This window comes from Rattus rattus, chromosome 6 (assembly GCF_011064425.1).
Source record: "Rattus rattus isolate New Zealand chromosome 6, Rrattus_CSIRO_v1, whole genome shotgun sequence".
Classification (NCBI taxonomy): Eukaryota; Metazoa; Chordata; class Mammalia; order Rodentia; family Muridae; genus Rattus; species Rattus rattus.
Window position 1 is genome coordinate 43,128,494 of NC_046159.1, and position 11,755 is coordinate 43,140,248.

The following is an 11,755-nucleotide window of genomic DNA, read 5'->3' on the forward strand; positions in this document are numbered from 1 at the left end:
CTCGCAATGCTTTTCCATAATAAATTAACCCTCAACCATATATCCATAACAAGATCCCTGGATGGTATAGTAAACTATGAACTGGGGGAATCATAAAGAATGGGATAATGTTTTTTATTCTTTTGCAAGAAATAGGAAAAGTAAAACTTCCGGGTCATTATAAACAGGTGCTATTTATTTATATGAACTCATAATTTTGTAAGTAACTGGAAGAGTGAACTTAGAAAGCAAGGAGGCCTGCTCGGACATCAGCGTTATAATGAAAGATCAATACCCAAGGATGATGGTGGCTATGCATGCTTTCTAGATGCCGTTATGCTAGGTACTCCACTATTACTTAGCAATAAGGAAATTTTAAGCAACTATTGTCATCACAATAAAGTAAGTAAACAGTAAAAAAATGACTAATAGGCACCATGAGCAAGTAGAAATACCAATAAGGAATTTCAAAACTAAACCCCATATGTAAAAGTCACAAATGAAAAGAGGCATTTATTTATTTGTTTGTTTATTTGTTTGCTTTTAATAGGTTTGTCCACAGACTGGTTGGATAAGTTTGGGAAGATTTCTGAGCTTACAAGAGTTTCTAAATCTATTTGCAATAAAAATCCTATAGAGAACCCAGAGACGATATGAAAAGGCAGAACATTAATAATGACTGAGAATTTCCCAGCAACAATATCACATGCAAAATCACACATTCAGGGTTCTGTGAAAACAGTAAATGCAATAAATTAAAAAAAATTACACCCTAGGGCTGGAGAACTAGCTCAGGGAATCAGAGCTCCCACTGCTTTCTGGGCGTCAATATGTGATTACTTGTTTATTAGCTTGTAATCCCAGCTCCAAGTGATCTAACATCCTTTTCGGAACTCTATGGCACTTGAATCTGTGTGTGTGTGTGTGTGTGTGTGTGTGTGTGTGTGTGTGTGTGTGTGTGTTTGTGTGTGTGTGTGTGTGTGAGGGCACGAGTGTGTGGGTATATATAATATATATATACATATAATCATAGCATATTTAAAACTCAAACAAATCTCTAGAAAGCGCAAAACATAGACCTTCACATATCATAATTAAACAAGAAAAAGGAAAAAAGAAATTAAAGAAAAGAGAGCAGAAAAGAAAATGAATATCCTTGTGGAAGTAGAAGAGGAAAAATTGCCTCTCAATGATCAAAGACATGCTTCTCCTCAGACATCATAACATCTAAAAGATGTAGAGTAGAATATTAAAGTGTGGAGAGAATAAAAAGAAGTTTTCACAGTCTGGACTCTCTGAAAGTATCCTTCAAAAGGGAAGGTAAAAGGAAAACTTTCTCAGACAAACAATATTAAAGTGATTTGTTGCAAACAACACCACACAAGACATGTTAAGAGAGAAAAGGAAAACGGACTGTTTTCAATTCTGATCTGCATTGACAAGAAAGAGCATAAAGGAAGAAAAAGTGAAAACAAAATGAAAATATTTCCTTTGCATTTATCATAGTAATAGTAACTATAGTTCATTATGTGTATACATACATATACATGCATATAAGCACATACATATATGTTTAGGTATATTTAGTTACAAGACCAGTGAGTGAAAGAATTATACCTAGAGGCAGGAGGAAGATTTTAGAATGATTTCATTATTAGAAATTAACTACACAATTGGAATAGGTGTCTATCATTTTAAAAATATAGTCAGGTAAGTTAACTTAAAAAGTCAATGTTTCCCTCAGGTCATAGTTTTGGGGTTTCAGCCCAGAGTCCGTTTGCCCATTACTTTGTGTCTATGGCAGCACTGGTCTTGATGGGACTCTATGACGAATGGAAGCCCATTCATGTCCCAGTTTGCATAAAAAGAGAAAGGACGTCAGCAAGAGCCATAGACTATCTGAAAAAGCCTCAGTTTGGGGCATGAAAATGCCTCTTTTATAATTAGTGGTCTTTGGAGTCCATGTGAACAATGTAGGCTATTAAGTGCCACCAAGAATTTGAGGATAAGCTATGATAGATTGAAGACACTCCACATTTCCCACTCAGGACTTGGAGGGATTGAGCTCTATCTGACTTAGAAGTCTCACTCCTGATAACTAGATTTCACAGTATGGGAAGATGATGTGCAAACTGCCAGAGTGGGAAAAAATAATCAAAAGTACTGCCCAGATGCAACACCAAGACCCACAACATGAAGAGCATCTCAAAATATTGACTTGAAAGTATAATAGACGCATATATGTTTTTGTGGTACACAACAACTATCTAGCTGAGCTTAAAAACTCCTCCATGAAGGTGAGCTCATACCTGGTACTATATATTGAGTCATCACTTATTACTAGTGAGGCCCTAGAAGCAAGAGAAGAAACTACCATTGCTACATTACAAATTCTGGCTGCATTCTAAGTATTTAACTTTGTAGTTAGGGGTAAAGAGAACTCTCATCCTACAACCCCACATATTAATGGAAATTGAACAATTATCTATTTAATGCTCTCTGGGTAAGGAAAGAAATAAAGAAATTACTTTCTAGAATTCAATTAAAATAAAGGCATAACATACTCAAATTTATGGGACACAAAGCAAGGCTAAAAGGAAAGTTGATAGCACTAAGTGCCTCCATAAAGAAATTAGAAAGTTCCCATACCTCTGGCAAAAAGAATCAAGCACGCCAAAGGGGAGTAGATGGAAGAAAATTATCAAAATCAGGGCTGAAAACAATCAGTTAGACATAAAGAAAATAACAAAACTCAAGGAAACCAAAAGCTGTTTTCCTTTGTTTCTTTGTTTGATTTTTGAGAAAATCAACATGATAGACAAACTAAACAAGAGACAGAGAGACAACATCCAAATTAAAAAAAATCAGGAATGCAAGGTGAGCTATAACAACTGACACTGAGGAAATTCAAGCAATCATTAGATCTTATTTCAAACACCTGTACTCACCAAATTGGAAAATCTTAATGAAATGGACAATTTTCTAATTTACCAAAGTTAAATCAAGATCAGGTAAACTATTTAAACAACCACATACCCTCCAAAGAAATAGAAGTAGTCATAAATTTCTTCCAACCAAAAAGAAAAAAAAAAAGAAAATGAAATTTGGGGCGTATTTTAGTGTAGAATTCTATGAGACTTTTAAAGAAGAGCTAATTCCAGTACTCCTCAAACTCTTTCAAAAATAGAAACAGAAGGAACACTGCTAAACTTATTCTATGACACACCAGTCACCATGATACATAAACTATATAAAGATACTAGAGAGAGAGAGAGAGAGAGAGAGAGAGAGTGAGAGAGAGAGAGACAGAGACAGAGAGAGACAGAGACAGAGAGAGACAGATAAAGACAGACAGAGAGAGACAGATACAGAGAGAGACAGAGAGAGAATTTAAGACTTATTTCTCTTATGAATATTAATGCAAAAATATCTGCAAACCAAATCAAGGAACACATGAAAGACATCATTCACAAAGATCATGTAGGCTTTATCCCAGGGATTAGAGGATGGTTCTGTACAAATATCCATCAATGTAATCAACCATATAAACAAACTGAAAGACAAAAATCACATGACTATATAAATAGACACTGAGGCTATTAGCCCAAATGCTTGAATTACCCTAGATGCCTAGAACAAATGAAACTCAAGACGGATGATCAAAATGTGAAAGCTTCACTCCTTCTTTAAAAAGGGGAACAAGAATACCCTTGGCAGGGAATAGAGAGGCAAAGATTAAAACAGACACAGAAGGAACACCCATTCAGAGCCTGCCCCACATGTGGCCCATACATATACAGCCATCCAATTAGACAAGATGGATGAAGCAAAGAAGTGTAGACCGACAGGAGCCGGATGTAGATCGCTCCTGAGAGACACAGCCAGAATACAGCAAATACAGAGGCGAATGCCAGCAGCAAACCACTGAACTGAGAATAGGGACCCCGTTGAAGGAATCAGAGAAAAGAACTGGAAGAGCTTGAAGGGGCTCGAGACTCCATATGTACAACAATGCCAAGCAACCAGAGCTTCCAGGGACTAAGCCACTACCTAAAGACTATACATGGACTGACCCTGGACTCTGACCTCATAGGTAGCAATGAATATGCTAGTAATGGCACCAATGGAAGGGGAAGCCCTGGGTCCTGCTAAGACTGAACCCCCAGTGAACTAGATTGTTGGGGGGAGAGCGGCAATGGGGGGAGGATGGGGAGGGGAATACCCATAAAGAAGGGGAGGGGGAGGGATTAGGGGGATGTTTGCGCGGAAACCGGGAAAGGGAATAATACTCGAAATGTATATAAGAAATACTCAGTTAATAAAAAAATAAAAATAAATAAATAAATAGACACTGAAAAATCCTTTGATAAAATCCAACACCCCTTCATGTTAAAGGTATTACAGAAATCAGAAATACAGGGCACATACCTAAATATAATCTATGCAATATTCAGCAAGATAATAGCCAACATCAAATTAAATGGAGAGAAACTTAAAGCCTTTTCATTAAAAGTAGGGACAAGACAAGTCTGTTCACTCTCCCTATCTACTCAATATAGCACTTGAATTTCCAGGCAGAGCAGTAAGACAACTAAAGGAGCTCAAGTGGATATGAATTAGAAAGAAAGAAGTCAAAGTATGACAATTTGCAAGTGATATGATAGCATATGTAAGTGACCTCAAAGATTCTACCATAGAACGCCTATAAATGACAAACACCTTCAGCAAAATGTTTGGGTACAAAATTAACCCAAAAAATCATTAGACCTCCTTTATACAAATGATAAACATGCAGAGAAAGAAAATAGGGAAACAGTAGTCTTCACGATGGCCACAAATAATGTAAAATATCTTGATATAACTCTAACCAAGGAGGTGAAAGATCTGTATAACAAGGACTTTAAGTCCAGAAAGATATATATATATTAAAGAAGATATCAGAAGATGGAAAGATCTCCCATGATCATGAATAGGGAGGATTAACATAGTATAAATGGCTGTCTTATCAAAAGCAAAAGCAAACTACAGATTCATTGCAACCTGAATCAAAAATTCAACACATTTTTATTGGAACACATTGGAAGACAAATTCTCAATTTCATGTGGAAAAATAAAAAAAACACAGGATAGCTAGAAATCCTGAACAATAAAAGAACTTTGAGAGGAATCACCATGCCTGACCTCAAAGTCTGCCACCTAGCAATAGTGACGTAAACTGTGTGGTATTGGTTCAGAAACAGACACATTGATCAGTGTAAATGAACTGAAGATCCAGAAATAAACCCACACACCTATGGACACTTGTTTTTTGATAAAAAACTTAAACAATACAATATAAAAATGAAAGCATCTTCAATGAATGCTGCTGATCCAACTGGATGTCCACATGTAAAAAAATTAAATAGATCCATACTTATCACCCTGCATAAAACTCAAGTCCAAGTGGATCAAGGACTTCATCATAAAGCCATATACACTAAATTTCATAGAAGAGAAAGTGGGAAATACACTTGAATGCAGTAGTATAGGAGACAATTTCCTGGACAGAACACCAAAGCCTAAGGCTCTAAAATCAATGATTGATAAATGGGATCTCCTGAAACTGCAAAGCTTCTGTAAAGCAAAGGACACTGTCCTTAGAGCAATTTGACAGCCTAGAGATTGGGAAAGGATCTTCACCAACTTTGTATCTGACAGGGGGCTAATATCCAAAATTTACAAAGAACACAAGAAACTAGGCATAGACAATAATAATCCAATTTAAAAAATGGGGTACTGACCTAAAAAGAGAATTCTCAAAAAAGGACTCCTGAATGGCTGAGAAGCACTTAAAGTCCTTAGTCATCAGGAAAATGAAAATAATCTATCTTGATGTTCTATCTTACACCCATCAGATATAAAACAAACAAAACAAAAAACAAACAAAAGACAAACAAACAACAAAAAAATCTCAACAGATAGCACATGCTGGCAAAGATGAAAAGCAAGAACACTTATTCAGTTCTGATGGGGATCTAGACTTGTACAACCACTTTGGAAATCAATTTAGCAGTTTCTCAGAAAACTAGGAATAGTTCTACCTCAAGACCAAGCTGTACCATTCCTGGGCATACACCCAAAGATGCTCCAACATTTCAGAAAGACACTTGCCCAAACTATGTTCATAGCAGTTGTATTAGTAAGGACAGAAACTGGAAACAATGTAGATGTTCCTCAACTGAAGAATGGATAAAGGAAATGTGATACATCTACACAATGCAACACTTTTCAGCTGTTATAAAACAAAGACATCATGGGTTTTGTAGGCAAGTGGGAAGAACTTGAGAATATCATACCAAGTGAATATCATTCCAAAAGGACATGCATGATATATACTCACTTATAAGTGGATATTAAACATAAAATACAGGCACCATGTTACACTCTTCAGACGGAAAAAGGCTAAACAAGAAGAAAGCTCCCAATGAGGAAGCTTGAATATCATTTAGAAGCAGGAATAAAATAATTATAAGAGGTAGATGGACGGGATGGACTGGATGGGAGGGGGATTAGGAGGGAATGGTGGTGAAGGTGGGGTTGGATTAAGTGTGACGAAGAACAGAAGAGATGGCCATGAAAGTGAATGGAAATCCACATAGGAAGTTTTAACAAGTGAGAAGAAAAAGTGTCAGGTTAATGATCATGCTAACATCATCACCTCACCTGTCAATAATATCATGTGCTTGGGACCAAACTTTGTTCCATGGACCCTGCAGTCATTTTAGATGCAAATCAAAGTGTCCACACTTTATTATGCGTTACCTCTCTCTGAGGTTGAGTTTAGGTTGAAGTGTAACTTGAAAGCTCTACATCAATCACTAATAATTGTCAACAGGTAAGAAACGGAATCATATGAAATCCTTAAAATTATAAAACACAATAATTCATCTGAAGATAATACATGAACCAACAAATCTGACAAATATATAAACAAGAAATATGGTTAATATTAGCCCAAATATACAATTAGTTCAGACATCAGTGTTCTAAATATACTAATTTCAAGACCTAGCCTCTTAGAATGGATAAAAAAGTTTCCAAATATGTACTACTCTCAAGGAAGTCACATTAAATACTTTGTTTAGTATTTAGATTAGCTAATTTAGTATTTAGATTAGATAAGATTAAAATCAAATGATTTGTATACAAATAGGATTATACATACTAAGCAGGTATATTAACATACTCAGGAATATTTTATGTAAAAATAAAATGATTATATTTATTATGTAATATAAAATATTATGAACATTGTGAATATACAGTATTCCAAATTTTATATATATATCATGAACTTGAGAAACAGAGCAAAGAGGGTTGAGTGAGATGCTAGAAAAGAAAAAAGGCAAATAATGTGGCTACATGATAATTTTAAAAATCTAAAAACAAAGGATTGCAAATATGTACAGCATGCAACTATTAGTTTTAAAACCAAAGGGAAGTATACAAAATCTATGGCATATAAAATATCAGATAAAGAAGTCTATTATTATGGGAATTTCATACTTTTATGAACAAAATAAAGATTTCAATTCTCCAAGTCCTTAATGTGCACCTGTCTAAAAATTAGAGCACCAAAGGCCGTGAGCCAAAATACAGTAGAGCTTTAAGATTGCCATACAGAGAAAATTGCCTTTGCTCTTGCTTTCTGCCAGAATTCTGAGGTAAGAGACACTGATTCTGAAGACATCATCATTCAGTTTGGACACAGAACAGAGGAACCAATCTCTACTGAAGTGGCAGCTAGCTTCTATAGAGACAGAGTGTGCTATACAGGCTTACAGGCATGTGGGAGATCAGCTGTGAACTCTGCGGGCAGCAGTACTGGCAGGCCAGCCAAGATGCGCCCACTGGTACTGTAATGGCTTGACTATTATGAGAGCAACCAACCATCTCCTAGCATTTTACACATGCTCAAAATTCCATGATTAGGAAGATTACAGGCTCTAGAATATACATATCGTTTTGCCACATCAGCACCTTGTTAAGATATGGCCTCCTGTTGAGGGATAGGCCCACCCACTCAGCTCAAAAATTTTAACCCAAAATTTTCCTGTCTGAAAAAAATGAAGGGACAAAAATAAAATGGAGTACAGACTGAAGGAAAGGCTATCTTGAGAGACTGACCCAAACTTGGAATCCATCTGAGATCCAGACCTCGAATCCCAACACTTTTGCTGATGTCAAGATGTGTTTGCTGACTGGAGCCTGGGATGGCTGTCCTCTATCAGCACCTGCCTGAGACAGATGCAGATCTTACAGTCAACCCCTGGGCTGAGGCTAGGGAACCACAATGAACAGTTAAAGGGAAGACTGAAGGAGCTGAAGGGGATTGCAACCCCATAGGAAGAACAATATCAAATAATCAGATCCCTGAGAGCTCCCAGGGACTAAACCACCAAGCAGAGAATGCATGTGCTTGTCTGTGACCCCGGCTACATATGTAACAGAGGACTTCCTTGTCTGGTCTCAGAGGGAGGGGGTGTGCTTGGTCTCATTGAGGCTTGATGCCCCAGCATAGGAGGATGCTAGAGGGGTGAGGTGGGATTGAGTGGGTGGGTGGGTGGGTGAGGGAAAAACCTCTTTAAGGTGGTGAACAACTGGCAGGGGATTAGGTAGGGAGATTCACAGAGGGGGGACTGGGAAGGAGGACAACATTTGAAATATAAATTAAAAAGAGGTTTGTATGTGTGTCTATAAATTAGTGCTGTTTCTTGCTTTCTTCAAATAATCTTCACCACTGTAAGTGGAGGTTAGTGAAAAAGACTCATACCTGGCCAAAGTGCTAAAAATAAGCACTGGTGGAAGACCTGGTCTGAACAAAATCTCTAAGAGTATTTCCCTCATCCAAGGTACAAGCGTATCATTACAGGTGACACAGGAAAGAGTAAGAACCCAAGGAAAAAAAATGTACCACAACAAGATATCATGTGATGTGATATGGTAGTTACACTTGTGGATTTACTGAACATGTGGTGATTTACATAAGACTTCATCACGGATGGAAAGGGACTCATGACACTCACTCTTCACTGATGGACAATTGGCAGTTGATGGTTGCTGGGGACTGAGGTGTCCTTTTATTCAGTATTGTAGGCACTAAAAAGTACCTGATGTTCTTGAAAGACCTTACTACCTATGGTCATGCAAGCAACTCTAAATTTGTGCACACGTGTGCATGCACGCACATGCTCGAGCATGCGTACGCACGCGCGCGCGCACACACACACACCCACACACACAAGCTCTTGACATGAAAGTAGGAAATGGCCTTCTTCCAGGAAAATAGGTCAGTAATCATTTTGAATAAATTTACACAGAACTTAACCTTTTTAAATTCATTGCAAGCATGCTTAGAGGGAAATTTATAACATTGAATATATGTATCAGAATATAAGGAGTACTAAACCAGTTTATCTAAACTTTTACTCCCTGAAACTACACAATTAAATCTAAAGTAATCAGAAGAAAATAAATAAATTTTAAAGCAAAAATCAATGTGACTGTAAACATGAAATAAACTGAGAAAAACACTACCACCAAGAGTTGGTTCTTTGAAATAATCTGTAGAATTTACACCCTCTAGCTATATTAGCTGACAAGTCAAATGTTAATATTAGTCATTAACCAAAAGCAAACATAAAACTAAAGGTACCTACAATGTCATAGTTACAACACAGATGAATCGTGTAATGATAACAGCTAGAGAAAATTCTAATATTTAAAAATTTATAGGTACATACTTGTGTATAAGCCTTCTCCGTACACCATTTAATAACTTCTGATAGTATCACATTTATCATGGCTCCACTTTGCACTTTTCAGCCTTAAAGTGGTAAAAAGTGATCATTGTTTATCAGAAAACATGTATGATTAAGTATGTAAAGTGTATGTAAAGCATTTGCCAAGCCAGCATAAGAATCTGAATTTGGATCGCTAGAACGCACAAAAAGCGTACATGGACTTGTCTATCTTTTTTGTTGGAAGAGCAGGATGGTTTAGTACACTCTTTATGCTATCCCTAATTCTGACTATTGGTTCTTTTCATTGCTAAGCGAGTAAAAGTTATCTGCGTCCAGTGACATTTCCCTGGAGGACCCTTACGTTTGCACATAGTTCCAAGAGAACCCTGCTCTGTTGATCTGCATCTGTGATTGTCCCACATTGACTAAAGCTCCTTAAAGGAAGGGGTATGTATCAGCCGTACTTACATCTTATCACGCATGCCTGGGCCTTAAACACATTCTGATATTGAATAAGTTTGAACATGATTTGCTTAGGTTATTTAATCAAAAGGAAAAATATTTTAGAGCACACACAGGCAGACACACACACACACACACACACACACACACACACACCACACCACACATAGCACACACACACACATACACACACCACACACACATTAAACAAACCACCAACAATAAAAACCTTCAAGTGTCTTTTCTTCTATTTCTTTTTTTTTCTTTTTTTTTTCCTTTTTTTTTCTTCCATTTTTTATTAAATTGGGTATTTCTTATTTACATTTCTTTTTTTTTTTTTTTTTTTTTTTATTATTAACTTGAGTATTTCTTATATACATTTGAATGTTATTCCCTTTCCGGTTTCGGACAAACATCCCCTCCCCTCCCTTCCTTATGGGTGTTCCCCTCCATCCCTCCCCCATTGCTGCCCTCTCCCCAACAGTCTAGTTCACTAGGGGTTCAGTCTTAGCAGGACCCAGGGCTTCCCCCTTCCACTGGTGCTCTTACTAGGATATTCATTGCAACCTACGAGGTCAGAGTCCAGGGTCAGTCCATGTATAGTCTTTGGGTAGTGGCTTAGTCCCAAACTCTGGTTGGTTGGCATTGCTGTACATATGGGGTCCCGAGCTCCTTCAAGCTCTTCCAGTTCTTTCTCTGATTCCATCAATAGGGGTCCTGTTCTCAGTTCAGTGGTTTCCTGCTGGCATACGCCTCTGTATTTGCTGTATTCTGGCTGTGTCTCTCATGAGCGATCTGCATTCACATTTTGATCATCCGTCTTGAGTTTCATTTGTTCTAGGCATCCAGGGTAATTCAAGCATTTGGGCTAATAGCCACTTATCAATGAGTACATACCATGTATGTCTTTCTGTGATTGGGTTAGCTCACTCAGGATGATAGTTTCCAGTTCAACCATTTGCCTACAATTTCACAAAGTCATTGTTTTTGATAGCTGAGTAATATTCCATTGTGTAGATGTACCACATTTTCTGTATCCATTCCTCTGTTGAAGGGCATCTGGGTTCTTTCAGCTTCTGGCTGTTATAAATAAGGCTACGATGAACATAGTGGAGCATGTCTTTTTTTTATATGTTGGGGCATCTTTGGGTATATGCCCAGGAAGGTATAGCTGGATCCTCAGGCAGTTCAATGTCCAATTTTCTGAGGAACCTCCAGACTGATTTCCAGAATGGTTGTAGCAGTCTGCAACCCCACCAACAATGGAGGAGTGTTCCCCTTTCTCCACATCCTCGCCAGCATTTGCTGTCACCTGAGTTTTTGATCTTAGCCATTCTCACTGGTGTGAGGTGAAATCTCAGGGTTGTTTTGATTTGCATTTCCCTTATGACTAACATGTTGAACATTTCTTTAGGTGTTTCTCAGCCATTGGCATTCCTCAGCTGTGAATTCTCTGTTTAGCTCTGAACCCCATTTTTTAATAGGGTTATTTGCCTCCCTGCTGTCTAACTTCTTCAGTTCTTTGTATATTT